The following is a 19,428-nucleotide window of genomic DNA, read 5'->3' as shown; positions in this document are numbered from 1 at the left end:
ACACACACACAGACATACACACACACAGACACACACACAGACACACACACACAGACACACACACACAGACACACACACACAGACACACACACACACAGACACACACACACATGCGCGCGTGCGCGCCCGCGCATAAACTTTCTGTATTGAGAAAATGGTGTAGGAAGTATGGGCAAAGTGTAGGAGAGCCAGAAGACAATGTGATACTTCAGGAGACAGAAATGGTCCAGCAAGCAACAAATTGAAAGTGTTCTCTCACCTAAACTCAGAGGCAACACATTACAACACACTCCAGTTGAGAATGTACTGTAATTCGTACCTACCGGTAAGAGATCAGAAATTTGTCTGTGCTATCACTGCCAGATAAGCTTCAGTTTACAAGAATTTGCACTGTATTTCCTGGTCTCGGTGCACTTCTTTCTTATTGTCACTAGATGGCACTTGTGAGTATCTCGCCTTTTATGAACTACTCCAAGTGCATTTGCACTAGATGGCGCTAGAGCCATATCCCCTTGAGGCAGGCTTGCTTCATAAGCTTTGTTGGTATAGCAATCTAGTTACCTCTAAAGCACAGACCTTCCAGAGAAATCCAATAGTCAATTCTGGTAAAATGGTCAGTTTTGCTCCTACTGCTTTTCTACATGTTGTGAATCGTTTATTCCCAGTGTAGTGATTGTGAGCTGAGTTTGTGATTCAACTCGGATCAGGAGGCCCTCAAATTTACCAGCCATCCACCCTTGCCTTGAGGCTGTTGATTCATGCTTTCTGTGGAAGGTAGTTTCTTTTGTTTTATGTCATTTCTGATGTTGCGTAGTAACTTGCTTCTGAATAGGAAAATACATCCTTGAGAAACTGTCTTTTAAAGCCTGGAAACCAATGATTTCCTTGCGTCAGCTCATATACATCTTCTTAGTTTTCAGGGACGTTATTTTATTTAAAACAAAAACCCAGGCATACTCTTTCCTTCATGTTTAGCTTTAACTTTATTTGCTTTTTCTCAGTGAGCTACAGAACCTTGATTGTTGCTTGGGATAGAAACACATTGCTGTTTTACACTTAACTTACAAAGCCCTATATGAGATCTGAAGGAAAATTCTCTCATCATTTAAGTACTAAAGTATTAATGAGAGTTTCTATAAATTCTCTTATTTTAGTTAAAATATAAATAGCAAAGTATCAAAGATTGTTTATATTCAAGGTGAACACTGTGATAGTTTGTCACATGTCCACATTGTACAGTTGGACTTGAAGCAATCATCGATCTTCACTTTCTTCATATTCCTTTCTTAGGGGCCTTATAAACCTGAAGTAGATTCAGGAGCACTTCATATACTCTGGCTAAGAAATCTAGCAGTGTATTAATTTTGTAACATGTGTACAATAAATCAATTCCCAACTTTTGCTGTAAAAAGAGGAAGCCATGTAATTGTAATCTTACATTTTGAAGTTTCTAAGTGTATTTATACCTCTTCCTTCATTTGTCCCTCAAAAATCTCATGTGCGATAAGGCATAAAGCCAGTACACACCACTGCAATCTCTGACAGGAAAATTTTGAGATGTTTATACAGATGAAGGACCTATGTCAAAGCATTAAAGTTAATGGGTACCAGAGCAAAGAGATGCAAATTTAGACTTATTTGCACAATTATTATATGCTAATTAAAAAGACAAATGGACTGGCTATGCCACTTCATCTTAAGTCTCTAACTTTAGATTTTCTTCACCATTAAATATTGCAATAATTTGATTTAAATTTTGGATATAACTATTTGCATGAATTATACATTTAGAACATGCTATTCCCTTCTTACTTTAGAAGAACATAAATATTTTGTGTAGGGCAAATGCAAAACTGCACGTACTGTCCATGGCAAAAGGATGCAATCAATATCTATTGATGTATGTTCTAGAGCTTAAATAAAATTTATAAATTAATTTTAAAAAGCAGACTTCATCTTTCACATTAAACAAATGGAAATACTTTGAGTCAGATCAAAATGTCTATTTTGGGTACTGTTATGTGGTTTTCAAAGGAAAATAAAAATGGAAAATGTTCAATGTTTTTGAAATACCACCTTCCTCTCTCTCTTATTATTACAGTTTGAATGGATTCTTGCTTTGACATGAAAGTTTATTTTTAAAATAACTGTGGATAATCTGTTACTATAGCAATAATTCCCCAGTCTGTAGCAATTTAATCTTAGAATAACATGAAACTCATTTTTATTGGATATTTTCTTTATTTGCATTTCAAATGTATTCCCCTTTCTAGGTCTCTCTCGCCTTTGGAAACCCTGTATCCCTCTCCCTCCCACTGCCTCTATAAGTGTTTTTCTCCACCCACTCACCCACTCCCATCTTCCTACCCTGGAGCATCAAAAAACCTCAGGACCAATGGTCTCTCTCTCTCTCTCTCTCTCTCTCTCTCTCTCTCTCTCTCTCTCTCTCTCTCTCTCTCATTATTTTATTGGATATTTTCTTATTTACATTTCAAATGTTATCCCAATTCCTGGTTACCCCTCTGAAAAACACCCTTCCCCTATCCCCCCCTCCCCCTGCTCACCAACCCACCCAATCCTGCTTCCTGGCCCTGGCATTTCCCTACATAGGGGCATAGAGCCTTCACAGGACTAATGGCCTCTCCACCCATTGATGCCCAATAAGGCAATCCTCTGCTACATATGTGACTAGAGCCATGGATCACAACATGTGCATTCTTTGGTTGGTGGTTTAGTCCCTGGAAGCTCTGGGAGGTCTGGAAGGTTGATACTTTTGTTCTTCCTATGGGGTTGGAAACCCCTTCAGCTCCTTGGGTCTTTTCTCTAACTCCTCCATTGGGGACCCCAGAGCTCAGTCCAATGGTTGGCTGCAAGCATCCACCTCTGTGTTTGTCAGTCTCTGGCAGAGCCTCTCAGGAGACAGCTATATCAGATTCCTGTCAGCAAGCACTTCTTGGCATCCACAATAGTGTCTCAGTTTGTTGACTGTATATGGGATGAATCTTCAGGTGGGGCAGTCTCTGGATGGTCATTCCTTCAGTTTCTGCTTCACACTTTGTCCCCATATGTCCCTCTGTGAGTAATTTTGTTCCCCCTTCTAAGAAACATTGAAGCATCCACACGTTGGTCTTCTTTCTTCTTGGGCTTCATATGGTCTATGAATTTACTCTTGGGTATTCCAAACTTTTGGTCTAATATCCACTAATCAGTGTGTGCATGCCATGTGTGTTCTTTTGTGACTGAGTTACCTCACTCAGGATTATATTTTAAAGTTCCATCCATTTGCCTGAGAATTTCATAAGGTAAGCTTTTTAAATAGCTGAGTAGTACTCCATTGTGTAAATGTACCACATTTTCTGTATCCATTCCTCTGTTGAGGGACATCTGGGTTCTTTCTACCTTCTGGCTATTATAAATAAGGCTGCTATGAACATAGTGGAGCATGTGTCCTTATTACATGTTGGAGCATCTTCTGGGTATATGTTTAGGAGTCATATAGCTGTGGTCTCAGGTAGTACTATGCCCAATTTCTAAGGATCCACCAGACTGGTTTCCAGAGTTATACCAACTTGCAATCTCACCAACAACGGAAGAGTATTACTCTTTCTCCACACCCTTGCCAGCATTTGTTGTCACCTGAGTTTTTGATCTTAGCTATTCTGACTGGTGTGAGGTGGAATCTCAGGGTTGTTTTGATTTTCATTTCCTGATGACTAAGGGTGGTGAACATTTCTTTAGGTGTTCCTTGTCTATTTGAGGCTCCTTAGTTGGGAATTCTCAGTTTAGCTCTGTTCCCCATTTTTAATAGGGTTCTCTGGAGTCTAATTTCTTGAGTTCTTTGTATTTATTGAATATTAGCCCTCTATCAGATGTAGGATTTGTAAAGATCTTTTCTTGTATTCTGGTGGTGATGCTTGTATCTATGACTCCTGATCTCTTTCTTAGGTTTTCTAACTCCATGGTTGTCTCTTTTTGTGATTTCTTTATTCTTTCTATTTCCATTTTTATATTTTGTATGGTTTTGTTCATTTCCTTTGCCTGTTTGGTTGTGTTTTCCTGTAACTCTTTAAGGGATTTTTGTGTTTCCTCTTTAAGGGCTTCTACCCGTTTACCTGTGTATTTCTTTATGGGAGGTATTTATGACCCTCCTAAAATCCTCTATCACCATCATGAGAAGTGATTTTAGATCAGAGCCTTGCTTTTCTGGTGTGATGGTGTAACCAGGACTTGTTATGGTGGGAGAATTGGGTTCTGATGATGCCAGGCAATCTTGCCTCTAGCCATCTGGTTATCTTTGATGTTAGTTGGTCTTGCTGTCTCTGACTGTGGCTTTTCCCTCCTGTAAGCCTGTGTGTCAGTACTCCTGGGAGAGCAGTTCTCTCTGGGAGGAATTTGGGTATGGAGAACTGTGGCACAGGGTCAGCTCCAGGCACAGATGGAAACCAGAAGGATCCTGTTCCAGACTACTCCTCAGTTCCTGTATCCTGAGGGTTCTGGGAAGGTCCCTCTGAGCAGAAGTGGTTGTCTTACCTGTGGTTTTCACAAGCTTGTCTGCACTTCTGCTAAGCCAGCTCTCCCCTGGTGGTATTTGGGTATGGAATGCTGTGGCATAGGATTAGCTACAGGTGCTCTGGCACCAACATGAAACTCTTAATTTCAAGGTGATCCATATAAGATGCAGGCTTGGAGCTACCCCTCAGTACTAGTGAAGAACCGGAGCTACCCCTCAGTACTAGTGAAGAACCGGAATCTCCAATGTTCTGAATTTAATTTTCATGTCTACAAAAAGTAAAATTAATTTAGCACTTGGCTTTATCAGTGATTATGATGTTTGTGATAAAGAATTATATTTTTGACAGAGATGTTACATATTTTATTTCTTCTTCAATCTTAACCTGTCAGCATTCTGAACATAGGGGAGAAGCATTTGTGGACAGTGCTAGATTAGGTGCCTGCCTGTGCTGCTGGAAACACAGGAAGGGAGTAGCAAGGCAGAAGCCAAAGCCCCCTCCCCCCCATGCACCACACATACCACACACACACACACACACACACACACACACACACACACATGCTCACGCACGCTTGTACACACACACTGACACGCATGCACATGCACACACACACACAGGCACGCACACATACACATGCACACGCACTCACACACACACATGCACACACACACGCACACGCACGCACGCGCACACACACACGTATACACACACACACTCACACACACACATATGATAGTGACCTAGAGCTCACAGAGGTACATGCTCTAACATAAATGTAGTGCTTCCAGGTAGTACTTATTTAGGGCTTTTTCTGCTCTTTCTGCTGCGTTTGGGTGTTCTTTATGATATGGCCTACTTATGTGAAAAGGGGAGAAGACAATTACTAGGGCACTTACTTGCTTACCACCCCATATAGTGTCATGTGACTGAATGTGAGGATTGTGAAATATTTGGAAAGAGTAAAGCTTTCTGAACACACATGACCAAAAGTAATTGAAAAACAAACAGCTAATTCCTCTAAGGAGCTTTCAGCATGTCGTACTAGGGGGTGTTAGTGTCTGAAATGCTTTAGTTACTTTGTGTGAATGTTGTATGTTATTTATTTTTTCTTTTATTATTCAGTTTTTCTTCTCTTATAGAAACATAATTGCTTATAGAAAACAAAATCTTTAACTATTTCTTTACCAGCATTCCTCAGCATATATAAAATTACTAAATCTTTGGGTTTTGCTGTATTAGAATGCTTGCTTTTTAAATTGTTATTTGAGTTGCTGACTCATGTTTCATAAGAATTTTGGCTTGCAATTATCACAAAATTTCCATCAATTTGTTCAACAGCCTTCTGAATATACTTCTGCCATTTTGTACCACATATTTACGTGAAGTGGAACTCTCAGTAGTGACAATATTAAGATCATTATATTCTGAAAAACATTGAAGTTGTTCTTTGTGTTGTGGTATCAATTATTCTGGCAATTCTTAATTTTTAAAGCAAAAATAACTATGCACATCCATTTTATTAACAGAAAAATTTCCTTTCATCTTTAACAAGTGTCTTAAAATACATGCCTTTATGATTTATTACTTGTATATACTTGATTCATATACTCCTGTGCCATTTAAAATTTCTTGACTGAAAAAAGGATCACGTATAGAAAAAGTATAAGAAGTCTTTGTCTATTCACACTTACAATCTAGTGCTTTTGATGTGGGAAGATACTCTGCCCAGCTCTCATCAGAGAAGCTTCCATGTGAAGAAGATGGGAACAAATAGAGACTCCCACAGATTGATATCTCACACACACACACACACACACACACACACACACACACACACACACACACGAGAGAGAGAGAGAGAGAGAGAGAGAGAGAGAGAGAGAGAGAGAGNGAGAGAGAGAGAGAGAGAGAGAGAGAGAGAGAGAGACAGAGAGACAGAGAGACAGAGAGAGACAGAGAGAGACAGAGAGAGACAGAGAGAGAGAGAAAGAGAGAGACAGAGACAGAGAGAGACAGAGACAGAGAGACAGAGAGACAGAGACAGAGACAGATACAAGAAAAAACAGAGAGGCAGACACAGAGACACAGAAACACAGAGACAGAGGCAAAGACAGACAGACAGACAGACAGGCCTTGGAACTTTCAGCTCTAAATGGAATGTCTCTATCAAATTTCTCCCTTCAGATCTCAGGGAATCCTAGAACATGAAGCAGCATGAACAGAGCCTGCATGGGTCTGCACCAGGTCCTCTATCTATGTATTATGGTTTCCAGGTTAGTGTTTTCCTGGGACTTTTAAGCATGTGAATGAATGGCTTTATGAGTCTTGTGTCTTCTCTTGTCCATCTTTGATTTGATGGTATTTGTTTTACAGGTTTTGTCATGTTGTTATCTCTTAGAAGCCTGTTCTTTTCTAATGAGAGGCAGAAACAGTGTGTATCTAGATGGGAGGGAATGTGGGGAAGAAGTATGAAGAGAAGAGGGAGAGGAAGCTAACTTCAGGATATATCGTATGAGAGAAAATAATCTGTTTTCAATAAAGGGAGAAAAGAAGCCTTTGTCTAAACTCATAGATAATCTTGAAGTCACAAATTCATGGTGTTTGTCTATATTTTCCCTATTATTCTTCCTTCTCTAGTGACACTGAAATTATTTTAATTCTTCAAATAGTCATGTTCTTTCTTTGTTCAGGTTCTTCACACATACTGCATTTTTCACCACATAGAGTTCATTATACTTGAAACTGCTCAGTCACTCACTGTTGTTCTCTTACGCTACACTATGCATTCAATGGTGTCAGGAATCTTTTTTTTTTTTTTACTATGGCATTTCCATTGCCTAACACAGAAGGAATGTTTGAATGTTATATGAATATAGGGATAAATTAGTGAATGAGTTATATGCAGCTTTGCTGATAAATAAAAGCTTCATTTTTTTTTTTTAATAAAAAGCCTCCTTTAGTATCAGCCCACTCTGTTTGGTAGTGCATGCAAATATTCCTTATACTCTGAAGGATGAGAAACAAGGATTGCAACTCCAAACCTAGCCTGGAATGCAGAGTGAATTTTAGGCCAATATTAGCATGAAAACTCATTTCACACCCCTTTCTCTGAAATAAAAACCACAACTCAGATGCTCCTGAACTAGTGGAGTCCACTTTTAATGTGCCTCTGAAGGCCCTTTAAGCTAAAGAATGCATGTAGTATTGAAAACAGAGATAAAATGGTACTGATATAAATTTATGATATTTCTTCTAATGTCCTCTTTGAGAAGATGCCTTTAGATCCCAGCAGTATTTTTTCTTTTAGTGAAGGATTATATATTTTGGAATTTGTAAGAAGTTATTTAGATACATTTCATTCATTCATTAATTTATTCCACACACTCTAGCTTTTGTCTCAGAAATAAGTTGTGACTAGTAAACACTATTACTTATTTTTATGATTCATAATTTAAGATTAAGAAAGTAGTTCCAACAGTTACAGATTTAATGAAAAGCATGAGAATTTTTCTTGACCTACTTTTGAAGATACTGTGCAACTCAGAATTGGTGACTTACATTATGAAAAAAACCAAGCATCACACACATCACCCCCAAGCATTTTATTGTTTTGTAGTGTTGTACAAAAGAAGTTCCAGATCTCAAAACTACACCTGATTGAATCAGTTGAACTTTTTGCTGTTGTACAATGCTAACGTGTGGCTCTGGCTTTCTCTTGTTTTTCTGTCTTCTCAGACTTCATTGCACTTTACTTGCTGAAACTTCCTTCTGTCCTCTTGTACACGCTTTGTACCTATGCTAGCCTCTATTTGCTTGTCCTATAAATTAAATTATATTTAACTTACTTTTGGTGAGCAAAATGGCAAGTCATTTGTTAAGTATGGAGATGAAGAAAATGATGACAATGAGGCTGGGAAGTGTAGTGTCATGCTATCCTGAACTGAAAAATAACAGTTGCCTGAAGCTTGTCATGTAACCTCGGAGTGACAGTATTTCCCAACAGTTCATGAGGGCATTCTAGGACTATATTAGTTATGCATGGGTATATATATATATATATATATATATTATATATATATAAATTTAAAATTAAGTATTATTATTTTACTGCTAAAATATAAACATTTTTATTTTAATTAATTGGTAAGGTAATACAATAACAGATTTCTTAATGGCATTTTCATCATGATTTCATACCTCAATAATATATCATATTCCTTGGAATTTCCCTATATAAGTACTGCATTTGTATTGTTATTTCTCTTTCTCCTGTCTCCTCCAGGGTCTCTCATTATGTCCCCTGCTCACTGTCAAATGCACAATCTCTTTTTCTTCATCTATTAGTGTGGTATATGGAGAGTGATTATTGTACAATTTTGGAATTTAAGAATCTAAAATTACAACATAATTTTACAACATAATTGAGTAAGGCTGTTACTTTATCTATCCCTATTTGTCTCAAGAATTTGGTCCCTATGGTGAACGTAATAAATAGTGTACTTCATGGGCTAATTTGTGAACTTGCTCTTTTCTGTTTGTGCAGTTTTCCTACACTACCTCCTATGATCACTGTTGATGCTTCCTTTGTTCTTTTATACAAGGATCCTTGAGATTTTTTTTGTCTTATAAGGTGATATCCAGGTTCCATGGATTATAATGTAGACTTTTGGGGCTATTGTTCTGCTCACCACAGGAACTGAATTCATCAGACAAATATGGATGACATAGTAGCAGCAAAAACTAAAAGAACACTGTGCTGATCTTGCTTTAGCTCAACAACCACCTGAATCAAGCAAGGTCACTGGTCAAAACTTCCAGACATTTCCTATGCATCTTCATTGTTATTTCCGAATTCACATTTAAAGAGGAGATTGCTAGCTCCTTCCTTCTTTCCTTCCTCCTTTAATTTTTCTTTACTTCCTTAAATCCATTCTTTCTTTTCGTATCTTTGTGACTTAAAAAAAAAAAAACAAAGCTCTGTATAGTTCAAATTTACTTGTAGTATAGAGTAAAAGACAACAGTTTGGGTAAAATTTTGCAGTTTTCATGTGGAGATTGGATGAAAGTCCTGTGTGCAGTGGGATTTTCCAGTGGGCTATGTCAGTCAGCTGGCATTCCTCATGTTACATAGTTGACTAGAGCCAGTAGGTGGAGAGTCTCAGCAGGGAAACTCCTCAGAAGTTATTGCAGTTCCATTAATGTCTGTGTAAACTCAGCTGTGATCTTAACGAACCCTGGCTGAGCCTCTTCATTTTTATTGCTTTTTATTCCAAGCATAAAAGCAGTTGCTACATAGGTGCGGCAATGAACTTAAAAAAAAAAAAAAATGTGTCAAATTGTCTTTGGTGTCCCACTGTTCCCTGAGTGTTTTGAGTTTTTTTGTTTTTTTTTTTCCCTCAGATTGAAGTTCTCCTGGAGATGTTTAGTTGTAGCAGCAGTTAGACTCTCAGTATATCATACTATTGGCACTTTGATCCCAGCAAGGGGAAACCTAAATAAATATAGGATTATATGAAGACATATATGTTCTAGGCTTTCCTAGTATGATTAGATTAAACATTGAAGGAGATTTGACATCTCACTTGCTTGTTATTCACTGTGGCCTTTTATGAAGTTCTGGAATAAAGTTAGTTTCCCCAAACTAACACTAGGGATCCAGTCATTAGTAGTATATTCTTAGTTTTGCAGGCAAATGGATGGAACTAGAAAATATCATCCTGAGTGAGGTAACTCAGAGACAAAAGGATATGTATGGTGCATACTCACTAATCAGTGGATATTAGCAAAAGAAAAAAAAAAACATACAGAATACACAAGATACAGTCCACAGAATTTAAAGGCCCCAACAAGTTGAAGTGGCCAAGTGAGGACACCTCAGTTCCACTTGGGAGAGAGAAGAAAGCAGTCACAAGTGGAGGAACCTGGGAAGGAAAGTGGACAGGGAGTGGGGAAGAGGAAACCTGATCTGTTATTGGGTGAGGGAAAAGGACTGAAGACTGGAGGGCCAGCAGAAAGAATGGAAACAGGCAACCTCAGGAAATGGGAGGGTGGGGGTGGGCAGAATGCACCAGAGAATCTGGGAGGTGAGAGACTCTTAGTACTCAAAGGGAGGGCCTTAGATGAAATGCCAGACAGTAGGTACAGAGAACTTATAGAGCCCATCTGTAGCAGGAAGACAGGGCATCAAGTGAAGGATAGGGTTGCCATGCCAGTCACATCTCTGACGCATAATTGTTCCTGTCTGAAAGAATTACAGGGATGGAAATGGAGAGGAGACTGAGGAAAAGAAGGTCCAGTGACAGGCCCAAAGTAGGATCTAGCTCAAGGGGGGGGGGGTCCCAAGGCCTGACACAATTACTGAAGCTATGGAGCACTCACAAAAAGGGATCTATCATGACTGCCCCTGAAAGACCCAAAAAGGAGCTAAAAAAGTCAGATGCAGTTATTTGCATCCAACCAATGGACAGAAGCAGCTGAGCCCTGTTATTGAATTAGGGAAGGCTGAAAGAAGTGGAGGAGAAGGGCAATTCTGATGGAGGACCACCAGTCTTAATTAATCTGAACCCCCAAGATCTTTCAAAAACTGAACCACTGAACACACAGCATAAACCAGCTGATATGAGGCCCCCAACACACGTACAGTAGAGAATTTCTGGGTCTGTGCTCATTCAGAGATGATACATACACCTAACCCTCAAGAGACTGGAGACTCCAGGGAGTATAGAGGTCAGGTGGGGTGGAGGGTGGGGGCATCCACGTAGAAACAGCATGGGTGGGGAAAAGGTGTGGAATGTGGAGCAGTCTGGAGGGTGGATGGGGAGGGGTGGGGAGTGGAATATGGAGTATAAAAACGAATTACAAATAAAATTATATTAAAAAAAGAAAAAATCCATAGGTTGCGGTATAAGTTTAGGTGCATTTATACATCAGCAGAATTAAAAAAAAATTCCTTTGGCTTCTAGATTCTACTTAAAGAAAACATACAACATTATGGAGGCTTAATTTTTATCATCTTCTTGCTATATAGATAATTTTTTTTACTTACAAACTATGAGCAAGAGTGAGTAGCTAGGGAAGTATGAAACTTGTATCAGGAAGGAATAATTAAGACATTTGAATACCATTTACATCCTTTAAAATAAATATGCAAATAAGGTACCTACAATGAATACATAGCTGGCTAGTGATCAGCTGTTTCATGTTGGGCTGAGCCATTTGCTACATGATGATCACACTTTTCTTGGGTCCCTAGATAACACCGCATGAGAGGGAGCTATTGATCAGGGAAACTGGCTCTATTATGGCAACTGCATTCAGTTTATTTCATATGATAATAATTGTATATTATTTCTCATCCAAGAAATGAAACCAAGAAGAAAGTGAGACTTTATAGTATTTATGTACTTATGTCAACCTCACAAGACAGAGTTAAAGTAGTGGTGTTCATATAAATTTCAGTGACAATGCAAATATTCTATATCTGTCTTTTAAATGTGGTAATTTTTATTTGCATCTGACTACCAGTCATTTAACATATGAGTACTGATGAGTACATTTAAAATAATTTAAAATATATTCTTTTAGAATCTCAAACTTCTCTCAGGTCTTCCTCCACCTGCCCATGGGCCCATCTTTATGTTCATTCTCTCTCTTAAAAGAAAACACACACAAAACAACAATGAAGTCTGATTTGTGTTAGTCAGGTTCCTTTCAGCATGATACTTGTTCTAGTAGGTCATTTCATTTAAGAAAAACAATTTCCCCCCTTCAGTTGAGAATATCTTTTTGGGTGAGGTGGAACTTTTTGTCTACCTAACACGCTCCATGATGGTATTTTTGTCTCATTTGAACTTAAATATATCTCATCCATGATGTTACAGTGTCTATATCTTCTGATATGCATCTGCCAAATTGAGTCTGGAAAATTCTGTCTCCTCGGAGCCATACACAACCTCTCTTCAATCATTTTACCTCTTCTGCATAGTTTCCTGAGACTTCAGGGAAGGGGGTGTGACACAGCAATTCCATTTAGAGGTTAGCCTGTCAAAGTCTTTCTCACTCTTGCCATGTCATACAGTTGAGGGTCTCTCTACTAATTACCATCTAATGCAAGAAGAAGCTTCTCAGATGAGGGTTGAGTGATGCTTTGGGCTATGGGTATTCCAATATACCACTAGGAGTTATTTTATTGTTATATTCATTTAACAGAATAACAGTAGTAGGTTTTCCCCCAGGCCTGCAATCTATCTGTTCTCAGCTTCTTGGGCTCAGTGGGAGTATATTTTAACCCATCTTATTTAATTGTTGTGATATTGAGGAACTAAGAGGTTGAGTACTTTGATTCATAAGTAGTGGATCTTTGTTTGCAAATGCAAATGTCTCAGCCTTTCTGTAGCACATATATTCTGACCAGGGTGGAGGATCTTTGGTGTAAGTAGCCTTCCTCATTGCTAATGCCTCTGAGTTTATTTGACCATTCCCCTTATTTCTTGTTGATGCTCAGTTACTGTATTTTTTTCCTCAACAAAATTGCTCCAGTGAATAGATGGTTGTGACATGTGCTATTCCTGAAGGTACAGAACTTTTATTCAGAGTGACATTTACATAAATTTGATGAAACATGTTTAATTTCATCCTACTAAGAAACTCATTTATTGTGAACAAGTACTTCTCACATCATCAAGAATGCAGACTTGGGGAAGAAATGTAAGTAACAAAGAAGAGGTAGAAATATCATTTTTAGTTTACCAAGTACTGATTACTATTATCTCAATGATCACTTTTGAAAAAAACATCACTCAGGATGTTAGGCATGTAGCTCAGTGGTAGAGTACCTACCTCTTGTGTATGAAGCCTTAGATTCTACCCTCAGCCCTCAGATAAATAAACATGTACATATATTGTGATGGCTAGGAAAACTTAACACTGTAACAGGCACTCCCTTAATAGATGTTGATCTTTGCTCTAAAATTCCCATTGGCTCCTAGAGGCCTGCATCCTCCCTGGAACAATGTTGCTGCTATGAGCTAAAAATGAAAGAATGGTGTGCCTGCTCAGACGTGACTGCTTGTTCTAGATTTTGTAAACTTCTTATCGCCGTGGGAAAGAGAATGAAGCAGCTTTCTATATCCCAGTGTAATGCCAGTGAGATAGTGTTGGGGAGTAAAACAACATTCCCACTCACCTGCAGCATCCACAGAAGAGAGGTAACTCTAACCCACCTAGACCTCTCCATTTCAGTATGATCTCAGTTTGGTTCTAAGGCTGCTGTTTTTCTGCAAATTCATATAATTTCCATCTTAATTTGGATTGAGCCTTTAGCTCTTTCTAAGTGCATTTGAATTCCATAATAAGGTAAACACAGAATAAAGAAAACAAACAAAACAAAACAAAGAAAATAAAAACAAAAGCAAAGCCCAAATCACTCATCTTTAAAATGAATCAGCAAACCAGGTGTCTGGAATTTTAACACCTAATTTCTTTATTCATAGCTACCTACCCAGCCTCATATAAGAGTTAAAGTGATAGAAACTACTTCTGTTTGTATCCTAGAATTTCTCATTCCACTTTAAGGTGACTTATATTCCTAGACAATACATCACTGTAGTGTGACAACATTTATTTTAGGTCATGGTTCTTACTTCTGGAGTAATATGCATATACAGTTCTATATGTATATTACTCCATATAGTAATTTAACATAGCAGCATTCCACATATTGAAGATGAAGCTTCCTTTTACATATATTTTCTGTGCTGAGTTCCAGTTGTGCTATCCATGACAAACTTTTAGTTTTCTTCACTATTAGGTCCTGGTCATCTTGATATGAATGTATGCTAATTTACCAGTGGCACATTTAAGGCAAAATTGATACCCCACATGTGGATTCCAAAATTATTCACAGAGCTGAGATTACCCATCTCCCTTCCTTTTAAAACAGTGCTATTCCAATACTCTTATTGACTGTTGATCAACTAGAAGCACGTAGTCATAGTCTAAAGTATTGTTACATCTCCCTTCTAGTCACACAGTTACATTTAGTTGGACTTCATATTAAACCCGTATTAGATTTCCCCTTGATAACTTTGGGGAATGCATTGACAGATACTTCTGTAGAATTAAGTCATTTCTCCTGCTCACAAGAATGTTATAGAATGTGTGTAATATCAGCAATCTTTGGAGATTATTTCAGTTGACTAAAACTACCTTGCCAAGGTTATTTTTGCATTTGGGGGTAAGTTCTATGTGTTCTGAATGTGGTCCAATGTTTTTTTTTTGTTTGTTTGTTTGTTTTAAGAACTCATTGTACGTTTATTCACAGTTAATCACTACCTACCAAATTGCTGTCCACAGAAGTCAGAGTAAGTACATAGTTGGTTTGTTTTTTTATTTAAACACTGATCTTTAAATATATACACACAAAACTTAGTTCAGCAAGGCTTCATAATATACATCAATTCCAAAATAAAGCAATCACATGGGCCAGGTGTGACTCTAGAGATGACTTTATCATCAGCAGGGACAGCAGCAGCAGAACCAGCAGAGGTGGGGACCCAGAAGGCCTCCAGGGCCTTAGGGGTGCTCTGAGCTGAGTCCATCTCACCAAAGTGAAGGCCAGGGGAGACTCCACCCTCAAGAGTCTAGCAGCTCATGGATGCCATCGACTCCGAGGGAGGGTCTGGGCGGAGCCCTGCTTCTGCTGTGGGAAGGAGGCAGGCTGGAGAGAATGGCTGCAGGCACGTGAGTACAGAGGACAGAGTACAGGAGACCAGAGTTAAAGTGCTGTGCACTGGTCTTGGTCTCTCCTACCTCGAAAGGCTTCGTGGCATCGGGGTGGGGCAGCACAACCCACTGCCAACAGAGATGCGGCTGACCCCACAATCCTGCTATCTGCACCCTTGGACAGGTGGGGAAACAGGAGCATGAAAAATGAAAGGCCAATTCTCTTCAAGCCCATCTGCGTGTAGGCCTATTAAGGGTGAAGGATGCCAGGGCTCCTCTGACCGTCTTGTGTAGCTCCAGGCATAGAAAGAGCAGACCATAACTGAGACATGGAGGGCAGAGCAATATATGTCATGAGCATTCTCCACCCCTAGACTTTATTTGAGTCCCGTTAAAATCTTGCCTCTGATCCTTCACTCTCTGTGGCAAATCCAATAGTATTTGGAATTTCATTGTGCTTGCCTTCCTCACCTGATCATCTTACAAATGCTAACCACATATTCATTATGCAACGTCAAAATTAAGTTAGTTATATATGACTTCTCAAATATCCTTTCTTTATTATGAAATCCTTACAAATCCTTTCTTTTACTTTTTAAAATTATGCTGCAGATATGATATGTATAGTGAACCTACTCTATAAACAATGTATCAGAACTTCTTACTCTTATGTATGTCTTTTTTTAAAATTTCCTCTTTTTTGAAATTCTATTAGATATTTTCTTCATTTACATTTCAAATGCTACCCTGAAAGTCCCTTATACCCTCCCCCACCCTGCTCCCCTACCCATCCACTCCCACTTCTTGGCCCTGGCGTTCCCCTCTATGGGGCATTATAAAGTTTGCAAGACCAAGGGTCCTCTCTTCCCAATGATGGCTGACTAGGCCATCTTCTGCTACATATGCAGCTAGACACATGAGCTCTGGGGGTACTGGTTAGTTCATATTGTTATTCCACCTATAGGGTTGCAGACCCCTTCAGCTCCTTGGATACTTTCTCTATCTCCTCCATTGGGGGCCCTGTGTTCCATCCAATAGACGACTGTGAGCATCCACTTCTGTATTTGCCAGGCACTGGCATAGTCTCACAAGAGACAGCTATATCAGGGTCCTTTCAGCAAAATCATGCTGACATATGCCATAGTGTCTGCGTTTGGTGGTTGATTATGGAATGGATCCCCAGGTGTCCAGTCTCTGGATGGTCCATCCTTTCATCTCAGCTCCAAACTTTGTCTCTGTAACTCCTTCCATGGGCATTTTGTTCCCTGCTCTAAGGAGGAATGAAATATTGATCAGCCTTTCCTTATCTTTCTCTCCATTCTTTTTACCCTTGGGTCAAGACTATGTTATTCTCAATGTATTCTTTAGTGATTTAATAGTTTGATTTAATTGCTAAGTAGAGGATTTGATCTTTGCACCACCAGAACGATAATGTACAGATCACAGAACAAATGAACAGGGAAAGAGCTTTCATTAAGGAAAACCTTGATTAGCATAAAATTTAATTGACACTGAAAAATGGGTGATCACACTAAAACAGTGATCATACAGAAGAGCTAAGTATTTCATTAGATCAATTGACAGTCTCAATTGCTATAAATGAAGTAAACAATTTGGAGCAGTTTCACCTTACAATAATAGTTTTTAGTCTGATATGTACGAAAAGTTCTAAGAACAGAATATCTTAATGAGTAAGGTCATGAATTTCACATTATTAGGGACAGGGAAAGTCAAGCTTTATGATGAGAGATGGTTGACAATATTTGGTGGAAGGTAGAATTAGTTTTGAAGGGTCTTTTAACATCCATTTCACTTAATTATGGTAGAAGTAACTTAGTGTCTGAATGCATCACTGTATACTAAGGTGTTGTCCAAGCAAATAGAAGCATGCAGGCTATTGTTATTTTCAACCATGTTTTACTGAGGTGTTTTTCAGTTTCCTCATGTTGGAGCTTTTATTTAATTTTAGAGTTATTTTTTTAAATATATATTCATGACAAAGGAGGGAGATTGTAAATAACACCTTGATATTGTTTTTGTTTTCCCATATGAGTAAAATAGTTCCAAAATCATGGGATGAGGATGCAAGGAAACACATAAGGGATAAGACCAGTATCTGACATACAGTAACTATTCAGCCACACAACATTATGGTAAATATATTTTAAATGTGTTGTTAATATTTATTTTCTAACATTACTAGAAATTAAACCAAAATGTTCTTTCCATATTAAGTAATACAGACATTTTGCTCTTTGTTCATAGTAAAATAAGACTTCTTTTGTGATTATATTTTGTAATTATTTGATACGTTATCTTTGTTAAGTCTGTGGGTATTTTCAAATTTTAATTCTTTCGCTTTTATTTTCAACATTAAAAAAATAACAGAATCTGTGAAGCAACAGATGAAAAATGTTATCACTTTTTGAATAATGCATTATGTTGAAAATTAAATGATTTAAAATATAATTGCTTCTGGAAATGACTTTATGAGTAGGTGGATTTAGTAGAGGAATGAAAATAACATGCATGAACAAAGCATAATTTGATTTCTTACCATAGCTACGTGTGAGATAGTTACTGCCCTCTTTTGCAGAACATGGCCAGTTTATTATTAGTAAACAGTGATCTTTTACTTTTCAGTGACAAATTTTAAGCATGGTTAGTTCATATTCATGTTAGTAGGACGAGAATTCAAATACGAATTACATCTGCTCTAAAATAGAAACAAAATCTAATTTGCAAATGATAATTATTTTGATTTGCTTAAAGCAATCTTGTTGGTAGTAAAATTATTCGCATCTGTAAAGTTGCAATGGTGTTCTCAAAGTCTTACAGTGGCAATGTGTAAGACACCAAAAGCCTTGTAAACTAAGAACAGTTAGATTTTAAGCACACCTGTTTATTTCAGGAGAATAAGATCTTTATTTTACTGACATATATAATGACATAACAATGTTGATTTGAGGAACTCCAAATGAGCAATATGGTATTCAGAATTACCCCAAAATCTTTCAGGTGTGGTTCATTATTTTCCCTTCTTTATTTAGGGTAGTAAGTATTCTGTAGATGACTTGGTCAAAAGTCCTCCTTTTGCAGACGGGATTCAGGCCTTTCCCAGTATGATGGTTTGTATATGCTTGGCCCAGGGAGTGGCACTATTAGGAGGTATGGCCTAGTTTGAGTAGGTGTGTCACTGTAGTTGTGGGCTATAAGACATTCATCCTAGCTGCCTGGAAGTCAGTATTCTGCTAGCAGCCTTCAGATGAAGATGTAGAACTCTCAGCTCCTCCTGCACCATGCATGCCTGGATGCTGCCATGCTCCTGCCTTGAGGATACTGGACTGAATCTCTGAACCTGTAAACCAGCCCCAATTAAATATGGTCATTATAAAAATTTTCTTGGTCATAGTGTCTGGTCACAGTAGTAAATCCCTAACTAAGACACCCACTATCCCAGTGCTTAGTGGCAGAACAGTCAGGATATATCACTTATTTCCTGTTCAGATTCTAATATTTACTGTTCTCTGAAAGACTGTATCCTCAATATGACTACTTTGTTGCACATGCCTCATTGTCATTTAATTACTTTTTATTTTAGTCAAAGAGGTAATTGAGATGTATATCTGAATCATTGGCTACAAGACAAGAGCAGTGACCAGTGACTCTATTTTGAAACTGAAATTCCTGGGTTTGCATGTCTCCCTGGTAAAAGTCTCTGCAGGTGTCTTTTGCCTCATGTTTTTGATGAAAGCATTTATTTCATTTATTTTAACATGTTAAAACTTTAATTGTACATGCTGCTATACGCATTTATACACACACATATGCATATATATGTGTGTGCATGTATTTATGTATGCATATGTATATCATCATTTTATACACTGAGATCAAATTATAGTGATTATTTTAAACAGAGTGGGCCATAAATTTACTTCTACCCAATTTAATAGAGGAAGAAACAGAATGTAAAGTAACGTCTGAACTACAGTTATTGTTTGTCTGAAACAAATATTAGATAAGAAAAATGCTCTGACAAAAAAATGGAGAAGTTGGGATCTTTATTTCTGCAACATTGTTTTTTTGCAGAAGATCTTTAAGGTTTGCCCATCCCCTACTTTATATTTACTTAGGCAAAGTACTCTAAAAGTTTTGCATTGCCAAAGACTGCATTGTTTTCCTTGGGTTC

This window comes from Mus pahari, chromosome X, assembly GCF_900095145.1.
Source record: "Mus pahari chromosome X, PAHARI_EIJ_v1.1, whole genome shotgun sequence".
Lineage (NCBI taxonomy): Eukaryota > Metazoa > Chordata > Mammalia > Rodentia > Muridae > Mus > Mus pahari.
The sequence above is the reverse complement of the archived record's forward strand: the minus strand, read 5'-3'. Positions refer to the sequence as shown.